General features: G+C 41.7%; 1 protein-coding gene across 1 annotated transcript in view; it reads left to right on the top strand.

Moving 5' to 3' along the window:
- Positions 1-13,329, top strand: part of LOC126203663 (fatty acyl-CoA reductase 1-like) — a 169,486-nt gene that overhangs the window by 28,115 nt on the left and 128,042 nt on the right. The gene's annotated exons all lie outside the window — the stretch shown is intronic.

Raw genomic sequence — 13,329 nt, 5'->3', positions numbered from 1 at the left:
CTACAGGGAAAGAAAATCGATTGGTGGCTGTGGCACACCTCTACACAGTGACAATCCGTGACTGGCCCACCAGCTACGAAGGCCTGATGGTGAATGTCGCCCACAGTGTCCACCAGTCTTGACTCGAACAGCAGCACTGCGGCTTGCAGTGTGGAAATCCTCCTAGCAGGACTGGCTGTTCCATCAGAATTCAAAGACACTCTCCACGAACAGAGGGTAGAATAACACAGGTCGTGCCCGAGATTGTTTGGTTGCAAACTGAGATGAAGTAGAGCAACCCACTGGATACATATACAGGACCACTCCCACGTGCATTGCCACTGCAAGCGTGATGTTGACTTCACTTGGCCTGCTTTTCTTCACTGGAAGGTTTTATGGCCAGTTCACCTGTGGCTGCAAGATGTTTGAACATTGCCTTTCAGCAGCTGTATTATGCAGTGTCAGTACTCTGAATAATCGTTGTTATGCCTGACTTATGGCTTACTTCTTCATTCTGCTGTACTAGCGATTTGGATACTCAGCTTTTATGGTATGTAGCAGTTACCATCGTCTTGTAGCCACATTACCTTATAAAAGCAGTAGTGCTTCCCCATTGGCATTCCATCTGACAGTTGCATATAGACTTGGTTTACTCATCTCTTTGTTAGCAATGGAAGACTTCTTAAATTCTACTCCATTTCCAAGATTATTATTTTGTGGCGCGTTATTCTCTCCTTCTTTAACAAATCTGTCTTGGATCAGACTCGATGCTTTGCTAGAACAGTCTTAACAAATATTAAAAGCAAAGTTTACATTGTTCAGTTCAGTTATCTTTCTTTGCTCTAGCTCAGTCCGTGTCCAGAGTTCTCCTTCTTAATCTGTTCTTGACAACCTCACTCCTCAGAGTTTAACTCACTAAACATCTTATCTTACTATTATTTTCGTTTTCTAAGTCATTACTTATCCACTAGTGTAACCTCTCCCCATAATATAGCCGACACATATTCAAGTTTACTGTCTCGTTTCCTCCTCACATAATAAGTAACATATTACTCTTATGCTCCAATAATTATTCCTTATTCATTATTAGTAGTCCAGCTAACAGGTATCAGCTGATATGGTGAACCTCTGTGACACACAGGTTTTCCTCCAATGAAGATGGAGATTACACAAATCTCTATTAGAACCACTATAGTTCTGGAAATTGTGACACTTATAGTCACGATGTCATGAAGCTGTCTATTATTGTCGTACATGCTTGAGTCTCTGCTCTGCTGACATTTGACCCTCCTGTGATGTTGGTAATTCATCTAATGAACGAACTTTGGGTTCAATGTATCATTTAGGAAGGCTAAATTCTGAGCTGACATTACATTCAGCGGCTTCTCTGGTCAATACAAAATTGACTGTGCCAAATTAATAATAGATGTACCGGTGACTGTAGTCAGAAGACAATATTTCATGACCACTATGACACAGGTCATAGCAATATTTTAGTACCCTGCTGTTCAGCAATTCCATCCTAGGCATGCCCTTGGGATTCCCCTGTTCGTTGCAGTTTATGATTTTTGGGGAAACTGAATAGATCTAACACATGCTCACTCTCTGGAAATAAGGTTGTGGCGACGGTACTTCCCTTTTACACTTTACTTCGCTTACCTTGTCTTCAGTCTGAACAACTCCAGTTGCACAGATCATAACACTTTCTCTCTGACACTACCACAATTCCTCAGTGCATACGATTATCCTGCCATGAAGAGGTGTATGACAACAACTGAACAATACTGGTGATACACCACCTGGAAGAAAGGTATTTGTGTCCTCCCCCTTTTTAAAAAAGTGCAGTAATACGGTTATTCACATACTGAAAACAACTAACATTACTCCGGCCTCCCAACCCATAAAATTATCGAAAAAATACCCCAATTATTTCTCTGAATCAATCTTCTGACTGGTTTGATGCTGCCCGCCACGAATTCCTCTCCTGTGCCAATCCCTTCATCTCGCATCTCGGGTCAGCACTTGCAATCTACGCCTTCAGTTACACAAAAAAAAAAAAAAAAAAAAAAAAAAAACGAAAATAGATTAGCATGCTACTTGATGAAGTTGTGTAAGTGCGTAAGGTAATTTGTGTGACCTCTCTTGCTTTTTCTGCTTTTCCAATTTATTATCCTCGACTGATGACGATATAGGCAATTGCGGCGAAGTAGGTACAGGTCATTCAAATAGCTTTATTCGTCCCATAGGAACCACAGAAGTTTTTATCCGTAATTGCAGCTTAACGTAGACAGATGGTGTCATTTCTGTGATCTGATGTGGTCCTTGGTATCAGGTCAATAATTTTCTAATCCTCACATGTGTAGGGATTAGTTACCAAAACACACTGACCTGCTTGATACTGTGGCGGCCAACCCACACATTGTCCTGGGGTCGTTTTAACGTTCGGGGGCTTTTATATTCGTTCTTGTCACTCTCTGTCAAACATCACGTAACGTTTATGAAAATTGCTTCACTGAAAGCTTGCTTCGTCGATCCACAGGCTTCTCTCATGAATGGGAGCAGGCATTTTTCTGCCATACACCACCTTATATGGTAAGAAACCAGTCCCACTTGAATTTTAGAGCTTTACAGAGACATGACAACTAGAAGATAGACATCCCATTCGTCATGATTGGTTCTCACAAAAGGACTCAGCATCCTTGAAATCAAGCGATCCATGCACTCTGTTCTTCCATTAGACTGAGGGTCGCAGGGACTAGTTTGAAGCTTGTGAATGTGCAACTATCTGCAAAGCTGCTTCATTCTGTGAAAATGAAAACTATAGTCAATATGTAACGCTTACCTGTGGGTGTACAATTAAATGGGCCCAGAATATCTATCTTCGGCATTGCAAGTGGTTTCGACGCTTCAGGTAATTCCTGACATATTGTTCCATGTACTGTTCTCTTATCCTCCACCAAAAGTTTCCAACCACGTGCCAGTCAGTTCTTTCCCACCTACAGCGACCCACTAAGACACTGTCATACACTTGTTTCACCCCTCCCGCCGGAGGTTCGAGTCCTCCCTCGGGCATGGGTGTGTAGGTGTGTGTTGTTCTAAGCATAAGTTAGTTTAAGTAGTGTGTCAGCCTAGGGACCGATGACCTCAGCAGTTCGATCCATTAGGAATTCACACACATTTTAACATTTTGAGCACTTGCTTCAGCACTTCATCCCTCTAAGTTACACACACTTCATGCATGGTCTGCCTTTCATCATTCTGTACAAGTCCTCTCGTCTCATAAACTGCATCTGTGACCTAAATTGTCGACTGTCACTGTTAGGTGCCGAAACCTTTTGCCACGTGGCATTGTTCCCGTCCAACATTTGCAAAGCGTCAACCTTTCTATTTAAACTATTTGTGTTCTTATGCTTTTTTCCAGATTTATGTATCAGCTCATAATAAAAATCAAAAAGGCTTCAAAACACACCATGTCAACCTACTCAGTGGTTCCTTTAGTCCCTGTAACCACTTCAGTACTGTGGTCCGATACAATATTAAACTTTTCACCAAACAAGTAACAACATAAGCATGTCACACCGTAAATGACAGCCAACATGTCTTTCCCTGTCGTAGAATAGCTCTTTTCTGATCTATTCAGTTATCTTGGTGTGTTCCTTACTATACAAATCTTCACAAAGAAAACATCCAACCTCTAGATTACTTACAACGCGCAATAAAATAAATTCCCTAGTAAATTCTGGAAATAACAATATTGGAGTCGCTGTTAATCCTGGTTTTAAATTCTGAAATGCAGTTTCACAGTCAGTTTGTCACTGAAATGTCACTCCTTTTTTCAGCAGCCTCTTCAATAGTCCAGGAATTTCAGCAAGCCCTCTCACAAATTTCTTACAACAGCTACAGAGTCCAAGAAACGTCTGAAGCTGTTTTGTCGTCTGTTGTGGCACACTATCGTGGATTGTATAGCTCGAATGTGGATCTGTTTTGACACCCTCCTGCTGACCTAAGCAGTCCACTTGCGTTGCTGCTAAGTCACATTTATCGATAGCATTAATCATAGTATGTATAATCTCTTGAAAACTTCCTCCAGTTTCTACACATGCTCTCCCTCCATCTAGTAACCTCTGGAAGGTAGCCATCGCTTTCTTAAGACCAAATGGCATTCGAAAGTATTAATAATGGCCCTAGGGTACTGTAAAAGCGATCTTTGGATGGTCCTTCTGAACCACTCCCAGCTGATGATAGCCACTTCTTAGATCCATCATCGAGAAATAGTTACACTAACCCAAATTTCCTAGAGTCCCCGTTATATTTGGTATTGTATGTGCATCTGTAATAGACTTTGCATTCAGGTAGTGGTAATCACAACAAAACCCATATTTCCTCGTGCCATCTCATGACTTTTTGCGACAGTATCACGCTTACACCCCATGGCATGGACCGTCACAATGATACTATCAGCCAACTGCTGGTCAATAAACTTTCCCATTAATGGTGGCAAATGCCTAAGAATTCTGTAGGGGTTTTCTGTACACTGGGGCGTTACTATCTTTTGGTATTTCTTCCTTACTAAATAGATCTGCAAATCTTAACAACAATGCTCCCATAGCGGGCATATTTTCTCACTAAATGTTTCAATTTCTTGTGCAGTGCATATCGGCAGACAACTTGATCATGCCTGGGTCATCTTCCGACCTTTTGAGATCATCCTCACCCGTGATATACAAATTGGCAATCACTAACCCCTTTGGCAGGCTCTCCTCATCCGTGCCTATATTATATATACTCCTGGGAACCATGTTAGCCTCATCTACTTGATTCATGGATACTACATTCCTATGTGCACAGTAATGTGATGAATTCATCATTGCACTCTAGGGGCTCAACAATACGCAACATTTCACTCAGGTGAACAGATATTTAGTTTATGTATATGCAGTTTATTCGGTATCACCTTCATCACTGGTTAAACCTGCAGCAATGTGACACTAGCTATGCTCATTCACAGCTAAAACAAGGTTTCTCTGAGTTCGATAGTGTAGTGCAAATGGTCAATTTTTGCATGATGTTTATTTATAAATTCAAGTCCCAGGATCACACAGTATCTGTCACTGACAACTGACAACTTCTCCACAGACCTGAAAATTCTTCGCTCCAGTACTGAAATTGAGCGCTGTGGATTCCTTATGATGGCACATTATTCTGACCCACTTCATCATGCGGTCCTCAGCCTCCTCCTAGCTAGATGGTCCAAATTAGCTACCGATGCATGAGCCACCGTATCTGCAAAAAAACTATGGTTCATTCCATTAAATATGCTGACCAGGCAACAGTCCGTCACTGCAGTGGCTTTTGCAGTATTCTGTTTTACTTGGAACGTCATCCAGAGGTTGAGGAATTCCCGTTCGCATCTAACGAACGGTTGATCTAACCTTATCCGTTCTGATTATTACTGGCACACTCAAGCGCCTAGTGGCCCGCTACTGCACATCAGCAACACTGGACTCGCTGCACAGCTTCTTCATGTGGAATGAGCGTCCAGATTTTCAACTGCGACGAAAGAAATATCCAACCTATCCCATCCTCCGTGTCACAGTATCTATTTCCTCAAGTAGTGTAACTATCTTAATAACAGAACGTTGGTATTCGACATAACCACTAGCAATTTTTTTCCAGACACATCCAACGCCCTGTTTTCAGCTGCTTGCAAAAAGGTTTAACTCACCTCCACATTCTGCATTAATTCATAAGTATTTTATCCTAAAATGCCTCCATTGATTCGTTACGTGTCTGTGACAGTCTCGTAAGCTGGTCCTTGAAATACCTTTCTCTTTTTTTTTCGATACTGTAAATTCCCTTCTCAAACTGTTCAAACGTCTGTGTTTTCCCGAGTCCTTCATGACACAAGGCTCATGAGTTGGCATCGCCAACCAAACGTAGCCTGCCCATAACTAAACAAGTTTTATCCAACCAATTCCCTTCTTGTGCGGCAGCCTTTAAATCACTAACGGAATCAACTGAAGCATTGGGTACGGGATATAGAGCTTTAGGCTCTACTGGCTCAACTTGCCTATGCAAATCTGCGGTTGACTGTTTGCCCACTTGCTGTCTAGTGCGTCGTTATCCAGTGCGTCGTTACATTTCTGCTACTCAGTCAGTTGCTTCCCCAGTGCTTTCAGTCGCTTTCTGTGCAGTCACTGCTCGTGTTTCTGGTATTTCTGTAACCTCCAACCAAAGACACAATAGCAAAATTACACGACAATACATACAATTCTGGTGCGAAATACATTACTCCTTGCTCCAAATGACAGCTCAACGAGATTCAAAACACTGCTGTGCCTCATGGCCACACAATAGCTGACACTGAACGTAAACATGGCAACTCTTGTCCAGTCCAATCACAATACAGGCAACCTACCGAACACAATTGAACCTCTCTACAATTACCAAGAAACTGAGAGAAACTATGAGCTCCTATGGCTTAACAAACCAAACTTTCAATTTCATGTGACAGTCACAACGCTTTCACCATGGCCGTAAACAAACGAAAAACAGGCCTCAATAAAAATGAAAGAGACACTCACGACATCGTACTGCAGCTGTTACTGGAGCCATAGGTTGTTGGACAACTGATGTCAGATTCAATGATCCCAGACAGCAGCATGTCTGACGCCAGATGCAGGCACTGCTGATGCCAGATGTAGCCATCTGGTGACTGGATGATACGATAGGTTGAAACACCCCCTTAGAAAAATTATAAATTACTGTGCTGGTAAACTCCTACGTTGTTTGATACAGAGACAGCTGAGTAAAACTGAACGTACTCAGACATTTCTCTCTTTACTTATTCTGATCGTCAATAAACTGACATACAATATTTTTAGTGCAACGTAATCTGACTTTCAATAATCCTTGTAAAAGAATGGTGCTGGCTAACAACAACCTATACCTTTCATGAATCACTCACCTCACAAAAATCTTCGTTACTCGAACTACTGCAATACAGCGAGCGCCAATACTGCCAGCTAAATAAATGATTCTAACTACGGAGGGCACTAACTACATAGTTAGCAAATGAAAAGTCATCATATATATATATATATATATATATATATATATATGATGACTTTTCACTGCCAGCTAAATAAATGATTCTAACTACAGAGGGCACTAACTACATAGTTAGCAAATGAAAAGTCATTATATATATATATATATATATATATATATATATATATATATAGTGCTAATGAAACTTCATTAACAAATAAGCGTTTACTGTTCCAAAATACACTGTGTCTTCACTCATAGCAGCCAGAAGTGGTGTGGACAACAGGGAGTTATCCTCGTCAGAACGAGACGACAGTCATGCGAGCCACACCATCTTGCCAACTGCAGCAGTGGAGGTGCACACTCAGTGCGAAGCACCATAAGCACATTGGCCACAACTCAGCCTGTATTGCTAGCGCTATGCCTGATATTATCAGTGGAGAGCAGTGGGTTACCAGCGCAGTATCATTCACTTTGTAGACTGCATCCTAGCTAGCACCCACTGGCCGTAAGTGGAGTGCGCGATGGAGTGGTTCACACTATGGCCCCCAACAGCATCGGAGTATGGCTACAACAATGGAATGCAGGTGGTGGCAGAAGAACACCTCATTATGATGATTATTGCTGACTTCTCCCGTATCCAGTAGTTATGCACCCAGAGTGTGAATGTCATCCACAGCATCCCATAGGCTGTGACTACATCACTGTGAATTTCCGTCTGCAAGAACTCGCTGTTCCATTCACGTACAGGGAGGTCATAATCCCAGACTTGTCGGCTGTGAACTGAATACAAGTAAATCGAGACAATGGACAAGTGTAATATTTGTACAGGAACTGTCTCACATGTATTACTATTGTGAGACGACTGTGACCTCACTTTGTCTGCTTCTCTTGGCTGGTAAGCTTTCTGGTCCCTCCAGTTTGTTTTGATAGTTGCGATCAATAGAACATATAGGTCTGAAGAATGGTACAATTCTTGCCATAGATGGTAATGTGTTTGCTCCTGTCTTTGCATGAACAACTTAGATGCTTGAATGTGGCCCCTGTTTTCATAAAACCATATGAGCTATAAATACAACACAAACTCTTAGCAGTCGCCTGGTACTGTTGCACAGCAGAATAGTAAGTAACTACAGAAATAAAATTTCTTTGGAACTAACTGGGATGATGCCAAGTAGAGCACGTCCATTGAGTACGCAATGATGGTGTAACCTATGTCAACAGAAGAACTGAAATACATACAGGTCGTGAGTTCATTGCATCAGAGTGTGCAACAGAGGCCGTCATGAACATCTGACACAGCAGATAGATGACAGTGCTTGACGGACTCAGTGCTGTAATGGGGCTATGTGTGATAGCCTCACCTAGGAATAACACAAGAACGCCTTTTGGACTGCAAATTTCGTATAAAGGAACGCTCTGAAGCCCAAACATTAAACATTAGGTTAGTCAAGAGCGTTGGTAGGATCAGAAAATGGGAGCACATTCTGTCGCGTTACTGGCTGCTCTAAAAACCTCGCGCTCTTTCCACTCACTCTAGCCACTCCATCGGAATCAATGATACCGATGGAAGGACAGCTCTACCTTTTGGAGGATGATCTGTTGAGTACAACGAAGTGACACCAACTGCCACCAGCGTGGGGTTAACTGCTACAAGCCCGCAACTGCTGCATTCCTGCCAGTCACGCCTACGACTACCCGAAGCTTAGGGCCAGGCCGGTCTTCGATGAATGAAGAACCGATCTGTCCATCTGTGAACTGTTCGACCTTGGAGCGGGGTGTATGTGCCTCCACTCCTGTAGAGTACACGTATTGCCCTACCAGCTACATGCTCAGACCGCCTCTTGAGCTGCTCCTTGTGTCACAGTTGGAAACAGCAATAGGGACACGCATACATCTGGGGCCGAGCCGGAGCACAGCTTCACTCAGTGAGAACACTGTGACTGTCTACAGCCGTGCTGGGCTGCAGCGACTCGCCAACCACACTATCCTCCTGTGATAGGGTCGTAGCGCTAACCTAATAAAATGCAAGAATCCTGCACCAGCACATTCCTTGCCAGGCGCTGACGTGCTACTCTATGTCTCTGTGCAATGCAGGCTCGGCGACGCCACCATCAGACAGCACTTTGAGGCAGACAGAGTGATTGTAAGACTCTCGGAAGTAAATGAATGTTAACTCAATGACGTCTCATTAGCTCCCAGCGCTCCACAGGACTCCACCACCACATCTCGAGTTTCCTGCACTCATGTAGCAGGCGGCATCTGACAATAAGCTGTGATTTCTGATGTTCTACGAATTGGGCGCTAGGAGTGCTGACGGCTGTCGCTGTCAAGGAGCCACGCCAGCACGTCAGGAGCCATCAACATGTGTCATTACGCAGCACGATGACTAACCAATCTTTGTTCTTCTTTCGAGTAACCCATTTGGATTGTACGATGAATCAGCTTTGGCTACTTTTCATTGTATTACATTTCCGTAGTTTCCAAATTTCCTTCATCCTTTTAGAGAGTTTTTCTCTTTCTTCTTGAGTTCGTTTTCGCCTAGTTGTTTTCTTTCTCTCCTAAAATTCTGCCTTTTGAACTGCCTTTCTGAAATGTGTTCTGTTTTCTATTGTGTCTATTGTAATTCCAGCGTTTTCCATATCTTTTTCAGTCTCTGTGAGCCACGCGGGCTTGGATTTGTAGCCATTGAGTAATGTGAATATCCACGTGGTTATTCTGTTGTTATCCATTCTGAATATATGTCCAAAAAACTGTAGTCTTCTCTTCTCCATTACACCAGTTAGTTTTTCAGTTTTCAAATATAGCTCTCTGTTTGCTCTTAACCTGTATTCAGCATTATCGTTTCTTATAGCTCCCAGTATTTTCCGTAAAATTTTTGTTTCGACCTTCTCTGGTTTCTCAAGATCTCCATATCTTGTTAGTTTAAGTGTTTCTGCTGCATACAGAGCTTCAGGTCTGGCCACTGGTTGGTAGTGTCTTAATTTCGTGTTCCAGGACAAGGATTTTTTGTTATAAACGTTTTTGGTAAAATGAAACGCTCTTTCCATTTTGTGCACTTTAGTTTCTATAGCTGTCTTTTCTTTTGCATTGTATGTAATCCACTCTCCTAGGTATTTAAAGGAATCTGTTTTATGTATTGTATTGTTGTCAACTTCAATATTTTGAGGAGCATCACAAATGTTTGTCATGGACTTTGTTTTTTCAAAGGTTGTTTGTAGTCCTACTTTGGCTGCTTGTGTTTGCAGTTCTCTTATTTGTTCTTGGGCATTATCTAGCGAATCTGTAATCGATGCCATGTCATCTGCGAAGGCTAAACAGTCGACAGTGATCTTGTTTGGACTTCTTCCTAGTTGAATCCCTTTAGTATTGATGGCCTTCCTCCATTCTCGAACTTTCTCTAACACAAAATTGAAATGCAGAGGTGACAAACAATCTCCCTGTCGAACATCTGACTTTATTTCAAACTATTTTGAGAGCTCTCCCCTAAATTTTACTTTAGATTTTATATTTGTCAAAGTTGTTTTAATTATTTCAGTTGTTTTAGTATCGAGTCCAAATTCTTTTAAGATATCAAGCAGTGTATTTCTGTCAATTGAATCATAGGCTTCTTTAAAATCCACGACAGTAATTACATATTTCAAGTTCCTGATTTTCCTCATTTCTAATATGTTCTTCAAGTTTAATATTTGTTCTGCACATGACCTTCCCTTCCTAAATTCAGCCTGATACTCTCCTAGCTGTTTGTCAAGTATTTCTTCTGCTCTTTTTCAAAGCGCCTAAGACAAGATCTTATTGGTAACTGGTAAGAGGGAGATTCCACTATAATTGCTAGGGTCTGTTTTCTTCTTTTTGATGTAGTGGATGTGTTAGTGCAGATGTCCATTCTGGTGGTAAGCTGTGTATTGTCCAGATTTCTTTGAGTATTTCTGATAGACATTGTATCATATTGTCACAAAAGTACTTCCATAGATCAGTATCTATATTATGCTCTCCAGGTGATTTATTATATTTAAGGTATTTTACGATTCCTTTTGTTTCTTCTGTGGTTGGCGGCTTTGAGTCCCGTGGTGTTCGGTTTACAATATCGAAATTAGATTTTTCTTTCTGTGGATCACAGTTATGTAGTTCTTCGTAGTATTCAGGAAGCATTCCACGGTTCCCTATGCTATTGTATGCAGTTTTCTGCGTTTTTGGGTCCGTGAAAAATAGGCTAGGTGGAGTGTATTTCTTTAAGTTAATTTTGAAAGTTCTGTAAAATTCCCTAGCATTGTTCTGTTTGAAGTTGGAGTCTATTGATGCTAGTTGGTGTTTCATGTATTGTACTTTGATCTTTTTAAGGCCATTTGATGCTTGCTTTCGTGTTTTTTTAAGGAAGTTTCTATTTTTATCATTTATATTTGCATTCCATATGTTCCAAGCTCGTAGTGTTGTTAGGATTGGTTCGTCACGGTCATCATTCCACCAGGTATGTTTCCATTTTTTGGCATGGAGAATGGTTTCTTCTGCTGTCTGCACTATGTGTTTTTGAATTTGTTCCCATGTTTTAGGTGTTCTCTTTTCCAAAAGTGTCCTGAAATTATTTTCCTAAGTTAATTTTTGAGTGTCAAACTTTTAGGTTGATATTGCCTCTTTCATTTATATTTTGGCCATAATTTTGAATTTAACGATAGTTTCTTTATTGGCTTGTTTTCTTTCCTCTTTTATTTTGGGGCCACGTTGGGTCAGAAGGACCTGCATAGTAATTTCAAAGTGACATTTTTGAGGCCACAAGAACCTGTGGACATATTGAACTTCTGGGGTAACTGCAGAGAAGAGTACTTACAGCCGGCTAGGTGCCAATATTATAGTTTTCAGGGTCGAATTACCGTCTACTAAACAGTGCCAGTAAGGTGTAAAATTTATAGAAGATTTGGCCACAAACCACGGCAGTGTAGTGAGTCCCACTGGTCCATGATACGTAGAAAAGATTAATATAGTTTTACTTTCTTATGGATATTGCGTCGATATACTAGTTTTCCAGTTGTTCCGGATTATAATTTAAAATGGAGGTTACACAACGGCCAGGAACGCTTGCAGCAACTGTAAGTAAAGCCGTTGAAGTTTTGAGAAGTCAGGTAGCCATGTTGCTTCAGAATAAAATACAACGAAGTCACGCTAAGGAATGGATGCATAGGGAACTGGAAATATTATGTGTCACAACTGGCAACTGCCAAGACCATAGTAATTGTACCTGTCCCATCCACTGATCTGATGGCAGATAGTTTCATCTGTTGACATTCGAGGATGTATCAGCCTCTCTGGATAATGTGAGGAAAGCAGCTCGCTTAGGGACTTTGTTCGATGCTAAGTTACGGGTATCAGGTGATGCTAAAACGTTTGTGACTTAGTAAAAAGCACACATGTGATCAGCTGGCCGAAGGGCTTACCCAACCCTGTCGTAACCTAGCAGTGCCATATTTTTCAGGGAGAAGCTCTTGAGATTAACATAAAAGAACAATTAGTAGAGCTATTCTACAGAAATCGTAAGGGGAACTCGCAGACTTACGAACTGACGCACAGTGCAGAGGCGGATTCTCTTGCAGGAAGAAGAGAGAGGGGCCTTACGCGTATTTTTGAGGGGTATTTCAGCAGGTATGTCACAAGAGGTGAGGACGGAAAATCGTAGTAATTGGTCCTAAGCTACTAGAATTGCTACAGAGCTGGGGGAGAGAGATATTGCGACTCCGAAACGGAATAACCGTGGTGTCTTCTCCTTTGACTTCAAATGCTACATATGTGGACGAGAGGGTCATGTGAAGAAGCAATGTCACCAGCCACAGTGCTTTGAATGTTGTGAGTTTGGACATTAGGCGCGTGACTGCAAAATTACAAAGCAGGAGAAGCGTTTTTTAGACAGACAAACATTTAAGGTAGTTACTGATCGTGCTTCATTTAGGTGTTTATTGGGACTGAAAGATCCTTGCAGTAGAATAACATAGTGTGCAATGAAGCTAAGCGAGATTAATTATGAAGTGAAGCATAAAGCACGGAAGACAAACACTAACATTGGTGCACTAAGCTGGAGGTTTTGGAATTCTGCAGGCACTAGGCAAAAGGCATAGCAGATGACGTAGACTGACAGGGTTTTAGGTTGCAAACCCAGTTCATGACACAAAATGGCTTGCTGTGCAGAAGTACAAAGTGTGTGGTGTGCACGTGGTTGTTCCTGTATTGTTCAGGAATGAAATACTGCAACAAGCATTTGATCACCTGTTGACGGGTCATAGGGGACATAGAACGACAGTCTGGTATATAGCC

Source organism: Schistocerca nitens, chromosome 9 (assembly GCF_023898315.1).
Source record: "Schistocerca nitens isolate TAMUIC-IGC-003100 chromosome 9, iqSchNite1.1, whole genome shotgun sequence".
Lineage (NCBI taxonomy): Eukaryota > Metazoa > Arthropoda > Insecta > Orthoptera > Acrididae > Schistocerca > Schistocerca nitens.
The sequence above is the reverse complement of the archived record's forward strand: the minus strand, read 5'-3'. Positions and strand labels throughout refer to the sequence as shown.